Source organism: Camellia sinensis, chromosome 7 (genome assembly GCF_055761805.1).
Source record: "Camellia sinensis isolate YWXY chromosome 7, ASM5576180v1, whole genome shotgun sequence".
NCBI classification, from domain to species: Eukaryota; Viridiplantae; Streptophyta; class Magnoliopsida; order Ericales; family Theaceae; genus Camellia; species Camellia sinensis.
Window position 1 is genome coordinate 190032650 of NC_138967.1, and position 13169 is coordinate 190045818.

Genomic DNA, 13169 nt, shown 5'->3' on the forward strand with positions numbered 1-13169 from the left:
AAACCTGCACAAGAAGTCATTATGCTGTTGCCGTGCTTAGAATCATCTCACCAAGATACACACCTGCTGTGTGGGTGATTTTTTGACCACATTGCCCGCTTAGTAACCAGCTGGAGAGCACTGGCAGAATAGATGGCACCTGACTGACCTGCAACAGAAATATAAGAATCCCGCGGTGGTTTCGACCACCCGGGGGCACTCCGACGATCAAGTCAGTATATCTCTCAAAGATAATCAAGTACTAAACTCACAAGCTTGAGTATCAAAAGCATACCTTAGACCCATGGGGGTGCTTTTCTTTTATAGCCAATACAATCCTAGTCCTAATAGGAGCCTGGCCCTAATGGACTTAGGATTACTGCTAATCTGGGACTCCTAGTGGGATTAGGATAAACTCTCTAAGAGTCTTATCTTTACCCAAACTGAAGTCTTCTCCCAATCTAGGACTCTTGTCCATATCCAAGTTGAGTTCCCTCTTCATTCTAGGACTCTTGTCCCTTATTCGCTTATCTCGGATTCCGATATCTTCGGAGGCAACCTCGGCCTAGCCGAGATGACCTTGGCACAACGACCAAGACACATGGCACCTCTGCTGACACGTTGGCGTCACCTTACCACGTATTGGTACTCAGAAACAACTGCCCCCTAGGTTCTATTACCTCGGCATTCTGAGGTGATGGAACCTACACTGTTCGTTCATCTGTGCCCCTCTGTCTGAGATCAAACTCGCTGACCTCAAAGTTCTCTGGACTTTACTGTCCACTGGTGTCAAGAATCAAGTTTCATGCTTTCCAAGCTGCTTGAAATCGCACCTCCTAGTCGAGGTTCTGGTTCCATTAATTCGTAAACTCCAAGAGCTTTGCAACTGCTCCACTCACACTCTCTGGTGAGTTCCCGATTTTCAGTCATCTATTTGACTCCGACGATTTTCATATCGACGTTCATTTCACTTTGTAGGTTCATAAACTCTTTACTTACTACTAAGCTCAATCTTTCATAACTCTTTTGAATCTGTTTACTTGCCATCTGTTGCCTTCTATTTTCGTCTGTCTTCAAGTTTTGAATTGTTTGAATGCCTGGCACTGTTCTTGTCATATCCGCTTTCTGTTGCTAGTATCGTGTCTGGGTCATTACTTTCTTGTTCTTCACATACTTACTCAGTGCCTGTGTACTTGGCTTTATTCTTTGAACTTTGTCATCTTCTTGACTCTATTTTTTCTCTTCTTGTTTTTCTTGTTGTATTTCCAGATTCTTGCATTCGTTTCTGTTTTCTGCATAGTCTTAGAACCACGTCCCTTCTTGAAATTGTTGCCGAGATAGTGGTAGAGAAGCTCTTCCAACTGATTGCTAATGCTGAACCACCGTCAACCGTTTGAAGTAGATTAGTCCGACGTTCTTGCCTTAGTCCCTAGTTCTTAGGGTCTTCATCTTTGTACTTTTGTTTTCTTTGCATATGTCACCTTTTTTGCTTCTGAAAAATGTTTGTTGTTGGCCGATGTTAACATCCCTTGCTCCTTGATTATCATTCCTTTTTCCACTATATTTGATAGCCATGTCGGGTAATTGACTTCTCGGATTTTCCTGAGCTCCAGAAGTCTGTCTACTTCTTCCTCTACTGCTTCGGCGTGCATCAACGTTGGCCCTCTTGCTCGTTAGATTACAGGTTTGGCCGACCTGTCGACGTTCAATTTGTGGCATGTGACCTCGGGGTCAATGCCAGGCATTTCATAAGGTGTTCAAGTAAATACCTCAATGTTTGCTCTCAAACAAGCTTCCAATTCTATTTCTTCTTCTTCGGCTAAGCTTGAGAAGAAAGAAGCGTTCTTCATCCCCCTCCTGGACGAGGATTTTATTCAGTGCCTCTTCACTCTTCTCGGCTGGCTCCTTGCCGACATCATCTAGGACCTCCATGTCCTCGTCTTCAATCTCTGCCTTCCCTGGTTCCCGAATGTTTGCAGGTAGTTTTCATTGCTGCCATGGAGCAATTCTTTGCCTGCAGTTGGTCTCCTCTGACTTCTTCAATCCCATGTTCTGTGGGGAACCGCAATAGTTGATGCAACGTTGAGGGAACTGCCCCCATTGCATGCAACTATGGCCTTCCCAAGATGATGTTTTAAGGTGAAGGCGTGTCAATCACGACGAATTCTGTTTTGATCTTCTTCTAACTGCTCTTGCATGATTCTATACTTAGAATATTTTGCATGTCTTTCATACTTTGCCTCCTTTGCGCGATCCCATGTTCTGTGTGTATCCAGGTGTGTATTTTGCATGATTTTCCGACCACACTGCCCGCTTAGTAACCAGCTGGAGAGCACTGGCAGAATAGATGGCACCTGACTGACCTACAACAGAAATATAAGAATTCCGCGGTGGTTTCGACCACCCGGGGGCACTCCGACAATCAAGTCAGTATATCTCTCAAAGATAATCAAGTAATAAACTCACAAGCTTGAGTATCAAAAGCATACCTTACACCCATGGGGGTGCCTTTCTTTTATAGCCAATACAATCCTAGTCCCAATAGGAGCCTGACCCTAATGGACTTAGGATTACTGCTAATCTGGAACTCATAGTGGGATTAGGATAAACTCTCTAAGAGTCTTATCTTTACCCAAACTGAAGTCTTCTCCCAATCTAGGACTCTTGTCCATATCCAAGTTGAGTTCCCTCTTCATTCTAGAACTCTTGTTCCTTATCTGCTTATCTCAGATTTCGATATCTTCGGAGGCAACCTCGGCCTAGCCGAGATGACCTCGGCACAACGACCAAGACACGTGGCACCTCGGCTGACACATCGGCGTCACCTTGTCACGTGTTGATACTCAGAAAATATATCCCCACACCTGCCATCTTTACGTTGTTCATTTGAATTTTGAATTGTATATATCCACCTGAAAGATGGATCACTTTTGGAATTACAATTCTGTAGACACTTGGTCGTATGTTTATTATAAATGCTGGTTCTGGCTTTAGGCTGCTCTAGAACATAGCGAAGGGTTTCGTTGATCCCAAAACAGCTTCGAAGATTCATGTACGTTAAAAGAGTTGACTTTTATCTATTGAAAGTGCACACATCATAACAGAATCATATGTTGGATCAATTATTTTTCATTTTTTTCTTAGGTTCTTAGCAGCAAATTTCAAAGTAAATTGCTTGAGATAATTGATGATAGGTAAATAATTAGAATTTTCAGGATTTAACTATGCTGTTTTTTCCTTGTGCAGAAGTCTAACCATTTGTAACTCTTGGTTATAATTGTGATTGTTCAGTGAGTTGCCAGAATTTCTTGGTGGTAGCCGTACATCTGCAGATGAGGGAGGTTGTATAAGGTCTGAGAAAGGGCTATGAAAAGACTCGGATATATTTTTTTGTTGGTCTCAGTAAATCTCTTTTTTTTTTTTTTTTTTTGTTATTTTTGGTAGCGCAGAATCATGATTGATGGTGGAGGACCAAAATGAGATGATTGCAACTAGGCATGCTTGATTAGCAAATGGCATGCAGTAGATTCTAAAAATAAATTTCATCCATTATTTAATTTACTGTTGATAGGAATTACCAAAAGTTGGATCCTCGGCCGCCCTTTTGGGCGGCAGTTCCCAGCAGCCCCCCCAAAACGACGTCGTTTTGGGGGTTTTTCCATATATTTTTTTTTTTTCGCAGATCGCAGAACCAGAGCAGAGCAGATGGGAGGGAAGGAGAGCTCGTCGGAGGGGAGGGGAGGGGAGGGGAGCTCGCCGGATTTTGGGGTCCGGATTCGCCGTCGCAGGTCGTCGAGCTCGCCGTCGAGCTCGCCAACCGTCCGATCGTCGCCCGATCTGCCATCGCCTCCGCGTCCGGCCCGCCTCCGCCTCCTCCTCCTCCTCCCCCGATGATTTAGGCCCCCTCCAGTCCGGTGCTCCCTCTTCTTCTCCCTTCCTCTCTCTCTCCTTCCCCTCCCCTCCCCCCCTCTCTCTCCCTCCCCTCCCCTCCCTCTGGTTCGGTCTTCCAACGAGGAAGAAGAGAGAAAAAAAAAAAAAATTCAAAATAACCCCCAAAACGACGTCGTTTTGGGGGGCTGCTGGCACGGCCGTCGGAAAGGGCGGCCGAGAATCCGGGCTCCATGAGTAGATCATATGTTTGGTTCATAAAATAAATTTTCTGACAAATTTACTTTAGAAGAGACCAAAGGCAGGTGACACTATTTATTTTGCTTCAGTCTTTTGACTAAGAGAAAGCAAGAGAAAACAATTTCAAAAAAAATTTAAAAACAAGCTATAACAGCGTTTTTACAAAGGAAAAAATTTATTACGGCATTTTTAAAACGTCGCTAAATAAAGATGACGTTATTTTATCGTTGTTTATCACATTTAGCGGGCGTTTTTAAAAACGCCGCCAATACTAATATAACGACGTTTTTCAAACGCCATAAACTATAGCGGCGGTTGCGTTGTCGGCGTTTGTTATAAACATCACAAAAAGAATTAATGACGTTTTTAATACCTATAGTGGCCGCTAAAAGTGATTTTTTCAGCAGTGCTTCTCTAAAAAAATGTTAAAATTTAATCACAAAATAATGATAAAAATTCATTTGGGGGAATGATTTTAAGCCAATGATGGTTGAAAATTGTGATGCCCAAAAAATTTGGATAATTTTGGGGCGTCACAAAAATTCTGAACGTGGAGGGCATAGTTTTAGGCCAAAGGTGGCTGAAAATTATGAACAATCCACATTTATTGGATGTGAATTTTTTGACATTGTTCAAGCTGTCAAAATTTCTACATTTTTCATGACATTCAATTGTGTGAGTTTTGAATCCAACATCCACTTTGGATATATGGATCACATCACAAGTTAGCCTTTGTGATATGGTTTGAAAAACAATAATGGTTAAAAAAATGTTATTTTAGTTGTCTAATTCATTTAAGACAAAATTTACTTTTACCTTAAATGTTTGGCATTGTTGATATCATATTTTGTTTTTTTTGTTAATTGTGGTCAATTAATTATGACCAAATCTAATTTTATTGTGGCTCGTCAATTAAATAGCTACAAGCCAGAAAAATAATCCACTACAAATGGTCGCCGGATTAGTGATCTGCCCACAAATTATTTCCAATTGCTTTTATCGTGTGCATGCTTTATATATATATAAAGCATGCATGTATACGTAATCGGCTTTGTCAGCATAGGAATATATATATATATATATAATATTTATATGTATGCATGCATGTGATATATAGATAATTGGTGATTTAGTTGGTTTTGCCAACTCAACCTTTTGTTCAAAATAAAGGTGCTCACTAGATTGACTATCATCTGATCATGTGGCCTATCGGCAGAGAAGAATTGCTCGTCTGTCGATCAGTCACAATTAATCTTACTATTATTATTTTATGGTGCAAAAAGTAGAAGTATAAAATAGCAACTACACGTATATCACAGATAATTTTTAAGGAACATCGACGTGGCCTGATGAGTGTGCTAGTGAGGTGACATAATGATATATTAAACGGAGTCATAAGAGTTAGCTATCACAGCTATTTGAAAGTTAATTTCGTAGATTAAAAAGTCAAGACTAAGTCAAACACAAAATCTACAATGTGGTTCTTATTAAACATGTGATATGGATAGTGTTGAACAAATCATGGCATATTGAGGAACCACGGGCTTGTTGAGGAAATTGTGAGCTTAGATTATCTCTCTGTCATGTGTTTAAGCCTATAAATAAACAAAGAGAGACGCAAAGATCAATCATCTCAAACCACTCACAATTTATGATATTAACTTCTAGTTAGGAGTAGTTGAATTAACAAATTTAAGAGTAGATTAGTATTAGTTTTTTCCAATCCTCATTTCTTTTCTTCTGTCGATTGTTGTATTTTCAGTTATTTGTTCTTGTTGAAGTTCATGCAACTTGTAACAAGTGACAATTTATTTGAATACTACATATTCTGTTCTATTTATTCTTTATTTAATTACCTCTATGGAAGTCCTTAATTTGTTTAAAGCATAGAACTCAATTACAAGTCTGATCTTTTTGTGTTTATGTGAAATTCATTTAAGAATCTCAATCAATCACTGTCGATTGGGTTAAAGCCAAATTTTTACCAATAGCCCCCCATGTGCTTTTGGACTAAAATCAAACCGTTAACACCATTAACTATAGATGTGAAATAACTATAATATCTTCAAATCTTATATTTTTTGTTATTTTCTGTCTCTCTCATATCTCATACACATAATTTATAATGTCTAGTATTAATTCAATTAAGTAAGAATTAATTATAAATTCTTAATTATTTATTGTAATTCTTATTTTTTATTCTAATTTTAATTTAATTATATTTTAGATCACAATTAATCCTGAATATTCAACTATTTATTGTAATTACTAACTTTTTAATCTAATTTTAATTTAATTATATTTTTATATCACAATTAATCCTAAATTCTTAATTAGTTATTATAATTTCTAACATGTTAATCTAATTTTAATTTAATTACATTTTAGAGCAATTCTTAATATTGTTTATTTTATATTTTATTTAATTATATTTTAGATCAATTCTTAATTATATTTTAATTTAATTTAATTTATTTTAATTAACATATTAATCTGCTTTTAGGTTTGAAGAAAATGGAGGTGAAATTATCTTTTTATTATATTAATTTCATGATAATTTTTCAAAAAACAAAACTCACTCTAAAAAATGGTGTATATGATACACCTTCCGTTAGTTTGGATAGAAAAACAAATAGTAACACTTGAGTCCAAAATCAAATGGGGACTTCCTAACTATATTTGAACGCTAAGGGGGTAAAATACTCCATCACCAAACCATAAAGGGGTAAAGTGAATTTAACCCTAAAAATAAACAGTCTCAAGTAGTTAGTAAGGATCTCTAGGAAACACTACCATCAAATTCTTGAAAAAATAAAAAAAAATACCCTCCTAAGGATAGTGATAACCAATAGTGTAAATGCACATCTCCAAGTTAATTTGCAAATGAATAGAAAAAAATACCACAATAACTACACAAATTGTAAAATTTCATTAGTCAAAGCTAAGGCATAGTTTAAGTTGTTCAGTGGGTAATTGACAACTGTGGCTCAAGCAATAGCACAATAGAAGTGCTGCCAAGCAATACACATATAACCTTGTAAGTCCTCATCGCAAGCTATTAAAATCAAATTGCGTTCTCGTCTTTATAATTGACACAATAGGTTCCAGCGCCTAGGTTTAGCCTTTTTGCCACTTCTTGCTACAACTCTACAAGTCTCGGCAGCAAAGACAAACGAAACTTAATTGCAATAACTTCTCCATATTTTGCTTTTATAGTCACAATATTCGCATCTTGCACCGTTGTATCATGTGGTTTGGCGTGAACAATAGTAGCCGAGGGTTAAGCAGAAGGAAGATGATCAAAATTCAATTGTGAGCTTTGTTCTAGATCAACACACGAGCCAATTCATTGAGCTGATAGTGACCAGCCTTGTTTATATTGCAAGGTGGCCACCTGTCGATACCATACTCTCTACATGCACGTTTCAATGTAGATTTGCTAGCTGTGAAAGGAAGAATCCAAATAAGAGAAATTACTTTATATTTGTTTATGCAAAAAGCTCAATATATATTCTACTAGAAGAGTCCATTTAGTTGAAATAACTACCAAGATCACAAGCAACATTATATTTTAATTTATGAAAGCATATATACCTTGGAGGTTTTCCACAGCATCTTAAGTTTCATTTTTGAAGTTTGTCGGATATCTTCCAAGGAAATTTTAATGTTAACTCCAGATTTGTTGCCTTTTCTTTTTGACGCTTTTATTGTGCCTCCAAATTTGTTGCCTTTTCTTTTTGATGCCTTTACTATGCTTTTCTCTTGCGTACAAGTAATAGAAATGTTGTTACCTTCTGTACCACCAACATTACTTCCAGTATTTACCACCAACATTACTTCCAGTATTTATGCCATTCACTGATTGTTGATTTGATGAATCCTCTTGCATTACCTCAACTTCACTTCGTAAGGGTTCTGACCGAGGCAAGGATATAGTAGTTTTGAGGCATTTGAACACGATCAAGTTTCTCACCATTTTGAATACCAATTTCTTCAATATGTAATTCTTCCCCATGTTCTTTTCCAGAGGCAACCCTAATGTTGTGTTTGGTTAAGGGATTAGGAACGGGAAACGGAAAAAAAGGGTAAAATGTAAATAAAATATACTTACATTTTACCTAATTTCACACACCTTTTCCTTTCATTTTCCAAATCTCTCCCCAAATCCCCCAACCAAACACAGCGTAAGAGTATGAAAATCTTTCCTCATTGTTTACAATATTTTCATCAATGAGGTATGTGGGTTTTCATTGGTTTCATTATAGCCAACAACTGTTGGTAGTTAAATTTGTCAATTGTTAATGTGTTTGTTAACTATGCTGAGAGGGGTTAACACACGAGCAAACACATTAACAACTAACAAATTTAACAGTGTTTTAACACTTCCGTTAAAGCATTATTTTTCTCTTTGAACAGGCAAACCCCCACCAACGTGTTACACAAACAAACACACCACTGTAGATGTTCTAAGAGAGAGAGTGTAATGAGTAATCAATACTAACAAGACATTGAAAATGCCATTTTGTGAGTGAAATGGGAGACTAACCTCAAATTCTTCATATATTTTGTAGAAGAAATAGTAGTTACAAATAAGAAATCCAGGGATTGCCATTGGGAAATACTACCATCAAATTATTGAAAGAGAAAAAATAAAAGGTAGTTAATGTGATAACGAATGGGATACATGCATATCTCCTAGTAAGTTTGCAACTGAATAAAATAAATACCACCATAACTACACAAAATGTAAAATTTCACTAGTTAAAGCTAAGGCAGTATAAGAGAAAGTGCTTATTTAACAAGATTCAAGTTGCTCAGCAGGGACTTACAAGATTGTATGTGAGTTTTGCTAGGCAGAACTTCTATTGTGGTATTTGCTTGATCCAAATTTGACACTTGCACCCAATCAAACTCTTTAGTGGGTGCACTTGGCAACTTTGGCAAAATAAATACCATAATAGAAGTTTGGCCTAGCAATCTAGATCGTTGCATATAATCCTGTAAGTCACCATCAATACTCATTAAAACCTATTCACCTTGCTCATATATATACACAACATCACAAGTCCTAGCCATTAGGTTTCACCTCTTAGCCACTTCTTCCTACAACTGTATGAAAATCGATGACAAAGACAAATAAAACCTCATTGTAATATCTCCATATTTGCTTTTACAGTCACATCTTTCACATCTTGCATCATTGTATCATGTGGCTCGATAGTGGCCAAGGCTTGAGTAGATGGCAGATGATCAGAATTCAAATGTACAAAGGTGGATGATCAGAATTCAATTGTAGGATTTGTTCCTGATCAACATACAGGGCAGATTCATTGAGCTGAGAGCAACTAGCCTCATTTATCATGCGAGGTGGCCACCTCTCGATACCAACATAGATTTGCTCACAGCAAAAGAAAGAATCCAAATAAGAGAAATTGCTTTCTATTTGTTTCTGCACAATGCTCAAATATATATTCTCTACCAAAAGAGTCTATCTAGTTGAAAAAACTACCAAGATCACAAGTAAACATTACATTTTACTTTATGAAAGTGCAAGCATACCTTCGAGTTTTTCTTGCAGCATTCTCAAGGCTCATTTTGGATGTTTTTAGGATATCCTCTATTGGAATTTTAATTTTAACTCCAGTTTTGTAGCCTTTTCTTTTTGACGTCCCTAGTAAGCCTTTTTCTTGTGTACAAGTAATCACAGTCTTGTTATGTTCTGTACCAATAACATTGCTTCCATTATTTATGGCATTCATTAATTGTCGATTAGCTGAATCCAGTTGCATTCTCTCTCCTTCACTTTGTAAGGGTCCTAATCGACGCAAAAATATAGTAGTTTGGGGCGTTTGAACAAAATCAAGTTTCCCAACATTTTGAAAATCAATTTCTTCAATACATAATTCTTCCTCAATTTCTCCAGAAGCAAGCCTAAAAGTTTGGAAACTGTTCCTCATTGTTTCTAATATTTTCCTGAATGAGGTATGTGGTTTTCACAAGCTTTGTTGCTCACTGGCATGAAGAACTCTAGCACGTAAACATCATCTCACATGAAACTACTCTGCAAACATATTGCAACGCAACCACTTTTTTTCTTTTGCTTTTTTTTTTTTTTGGCAAAGCAACCACCTAATCCAACCTCTCTCGTGGGTAGTGTGCCAAGGGGTATTTAGTTAGACTAAGTTGGGTTACATCCGTGCAGAATACCATTTTAGTAGACAAAAGTACTCTCCAAACACAATACCCAGAACTTTCTTTTAAGTGATGCACAACATTGACCATTCTAAATTCAAAGTAGTCATGTTTGATGTAATAATAACAACTTACACCAAGGATGCCACCATCAACCAGAGCCATGCACGGACAGCCTGCCCTGCATGGGACCCATGCATGAGCCAAAGGTAAACATGAACTTCACATACCACTTGCAACACCTCCCTAATGTTTCTAATTTTTCCTAGTTTCATCCAATAGCCAACACCCATACTCAATTGGATGAAGGTATGATGCGAGTAAATGAGTGGTAATATTATCAAATTGTTAGTTATGTTTGGATGGAAAAAATCAAATACAAGTAATAAAATTCTTATTGTTAGGAATTCTGTTATTAATAACAATATTTCTGTGTTAATACAATTCAAATGTTTGGTTTGGTTAACAATCCTCTATTCAAATAATAATATACTATAATTTTAAATATTATGGAACCATCTACTTGTTTTATTCTTAAATAAGTCATATTACTCCAAAAATGAGAGATTCCCATGGGGATGTGGGAATAGGATTTCCATTTACAGAGTGTTTCAGCCAACCCGCTGGGGTTACCGCAAACAATAAACATTGTTACATCATAAATTACAAATTCATAGAAAAATAAACATCAAGGAACAAAACAATAGACTTACAAGTTACGATATCGTGATGCCAGTGAATTCTAACCAACTCGAGAAAAAACAAATCCAAACATCGATTGGTTGTTTAGCAAACGTAACCAAAAAGGAAAGTGATTCATTTTCTATTCATTCCCTGAATTTTCTCACCAACGAAAAGCGCGGTTGAGCAAAAGATACCTCTCTTTGGGGGATTCGGTAGGGGCAGCGTCAGTAGAAGCGGGGCGGAGGATTCGGTCTTCGGGGGCGGCGGTGGTCGGAAACCGAGCTCGGCGGAGGCGAAAGGAGGAGGTTGATGGAAATTAGGGTTTTGGTGGAGGAGAAAGTGAATTTTTGGAGGGGGTTGGTGGTGGTGGAGGGGTGGTGGAGGAGGAGAGTGAGATTGGAGGAGGAGGAGGAGGAGGAGGTGGGATCTGGTTCTGGATGAAATCGAGCTTGGAAGTGAGGTCTAACCCTAGCTTGGACTCCAAATGGTGAGCGATGCTGTTGAAGGAGTTGAATGTGGTGGAGTTAGGGTTTGTTTGGCGAAGGAGAGACTCTAGGGCTTCAGCTATGTCCTGGTCAGACACTGTTACAGTTTTCTGAATTGAATCGAGTTTTTTTGAAAATTGAATTTTTTGATTTTGGGTATTTGTTTATTTTTAGCAAAAATGCTAGATACATAAAAATTTATCAAATGTCGTGTGAGATTCATATAGAACTTACATTGTGTGGGTCTTACAGGGTGACATTTGATAAAAATTTTGGTAAAATTTTTTAAGTCTCTAGCATTACTTTTATTTTTAGTGAATACTTTTAAAATTTTAAGTAATTTTTTTATTTTTTAGATATATTTTACTTAGATATATTTTAAAAATAAAATATTTATGAAAAAATATTTAATAAAATTAATAAATACACAAAAATATAAAAAAAAATATATTGAATTTTTGTATTTTTTTTAATATTTTTGATAGTTAGTGAATTTTTAAAAAAAAAATTATAAAAATTATATTTTTAAAATATATTTATGTTCGGTGTATTCAAAATTTAAAAAAATTATTTAAAATATTTAAAAAATATAATAAAAACAAGGAAATACAAAATTAAAAAAATAAATTTTTTAAAAATTGAACTAAACAAGTTGATTGTTGTTTCTCTCTCCCTCATTCAAATTTTATGGACTTTTCTTAAGCGTGCAACTTACGCCTTCCATTTACGCTTTTTCTGTTGCTGTCCTGTTTAATGTTTATATCTTCCATTTACGTCTTTTGTGTTAGTGGCATATGGTGTGCAACCTTAAATGGTTGCACACTATAATAGGAACCAATATTTATATATAAACTGAAATTAACGGACTCGCAAAAACTCTCTCTCTTTCTCTCTCCTCTCTGTGTTTTCACACCATCTCCCTCTTTATAGAAACTAAAATGATGAAATTACCCTTATCTAATTTAATGAGTGACAAGTGGTTAACGCAAAACTATTGTCCAATTAAAAGCTGTCACGATATGTATTTAGTTGGATAAATTATAAATACACTTTTTTAAATGTATTTAAAATATAAATTATTTTTTGTAATTTTACAAATTATATTATGTCGTTTTAAAGGGTTATTTGGGGTGTCCTAAATAAGTGTACTTTTTATCTTTTTAGACTAAAAAATTGAGGAAAAAAATATAGATGTTTGGGTTAACTTTTTGACTTTTTATGAAAAAGTGTATAATAAAAAATTGTAAAAATTGGTTTGTAGGAGAAAATTAGGATCGAGAGTTGTGCAGCCGTAATTGTTGACTTTTGGTGAATAGTGTTAACTTTTTAACTTTTTAAGTAACTTTTTAGTTTTTTTACTTTTCCTGGACATGCTAAACTTGGCCTAAATTTAAAATCACATAATGAATGACTATTTTTGTTAATAAATTATTAAGTTAATTAATAGTTTTTAATAATGTTATAAATGTATTTTAATTAATAATTCTAATAATATTGTTATTGTATAGAAAAATATCTAAGAATTTTATTTTTCTTGCTAATTTTCTTAAATTAAAAATGCTAATAATGAGATATAGCCTCAGTAAGTGGAGCCTATTTGAATGGTAGTAAGTAAGGTTTATTTTGAGTGGTAAATCAAGTCTTAAGTTGTGGTAAGTGAGGTTTATTTCAGTGATAGTCAAGTCTAATGAATTGGTAGTA

The 13169-nt window shown here is 35.8% G+C and overlaps 1 long non-coding RNA gene across 2 annotated transcripts; it reads right to left on the reverse strand.

Moving 5' to 3' along the window:
• Positions 1-7005: 7005 nt before the first annotated feature.
• On the reverse strand, positions 7006-11556 carry LOC114284008 (uncharacterized). Of its 2 annotated transcripts, XR_014336903.1 has the most exons (3): positions 11013-11556; positions 7702-8142; positions 7006-7550 (listed from the first exon to the last, which is right to left on the reverse strand). It is a non-coding gene; the product is annotated as an uncharacterized LOC114284008 (long non-coding RNA). The 2 variants fall into 2 exon arrangements; XR_003636754.2 differs by lacking the exon at positions 11013-11556 and having other exon boundaries at positions 7702-10390.
• Between the last annotated feature and the right edge of the window lie 1613 nt (positions 11557-13169).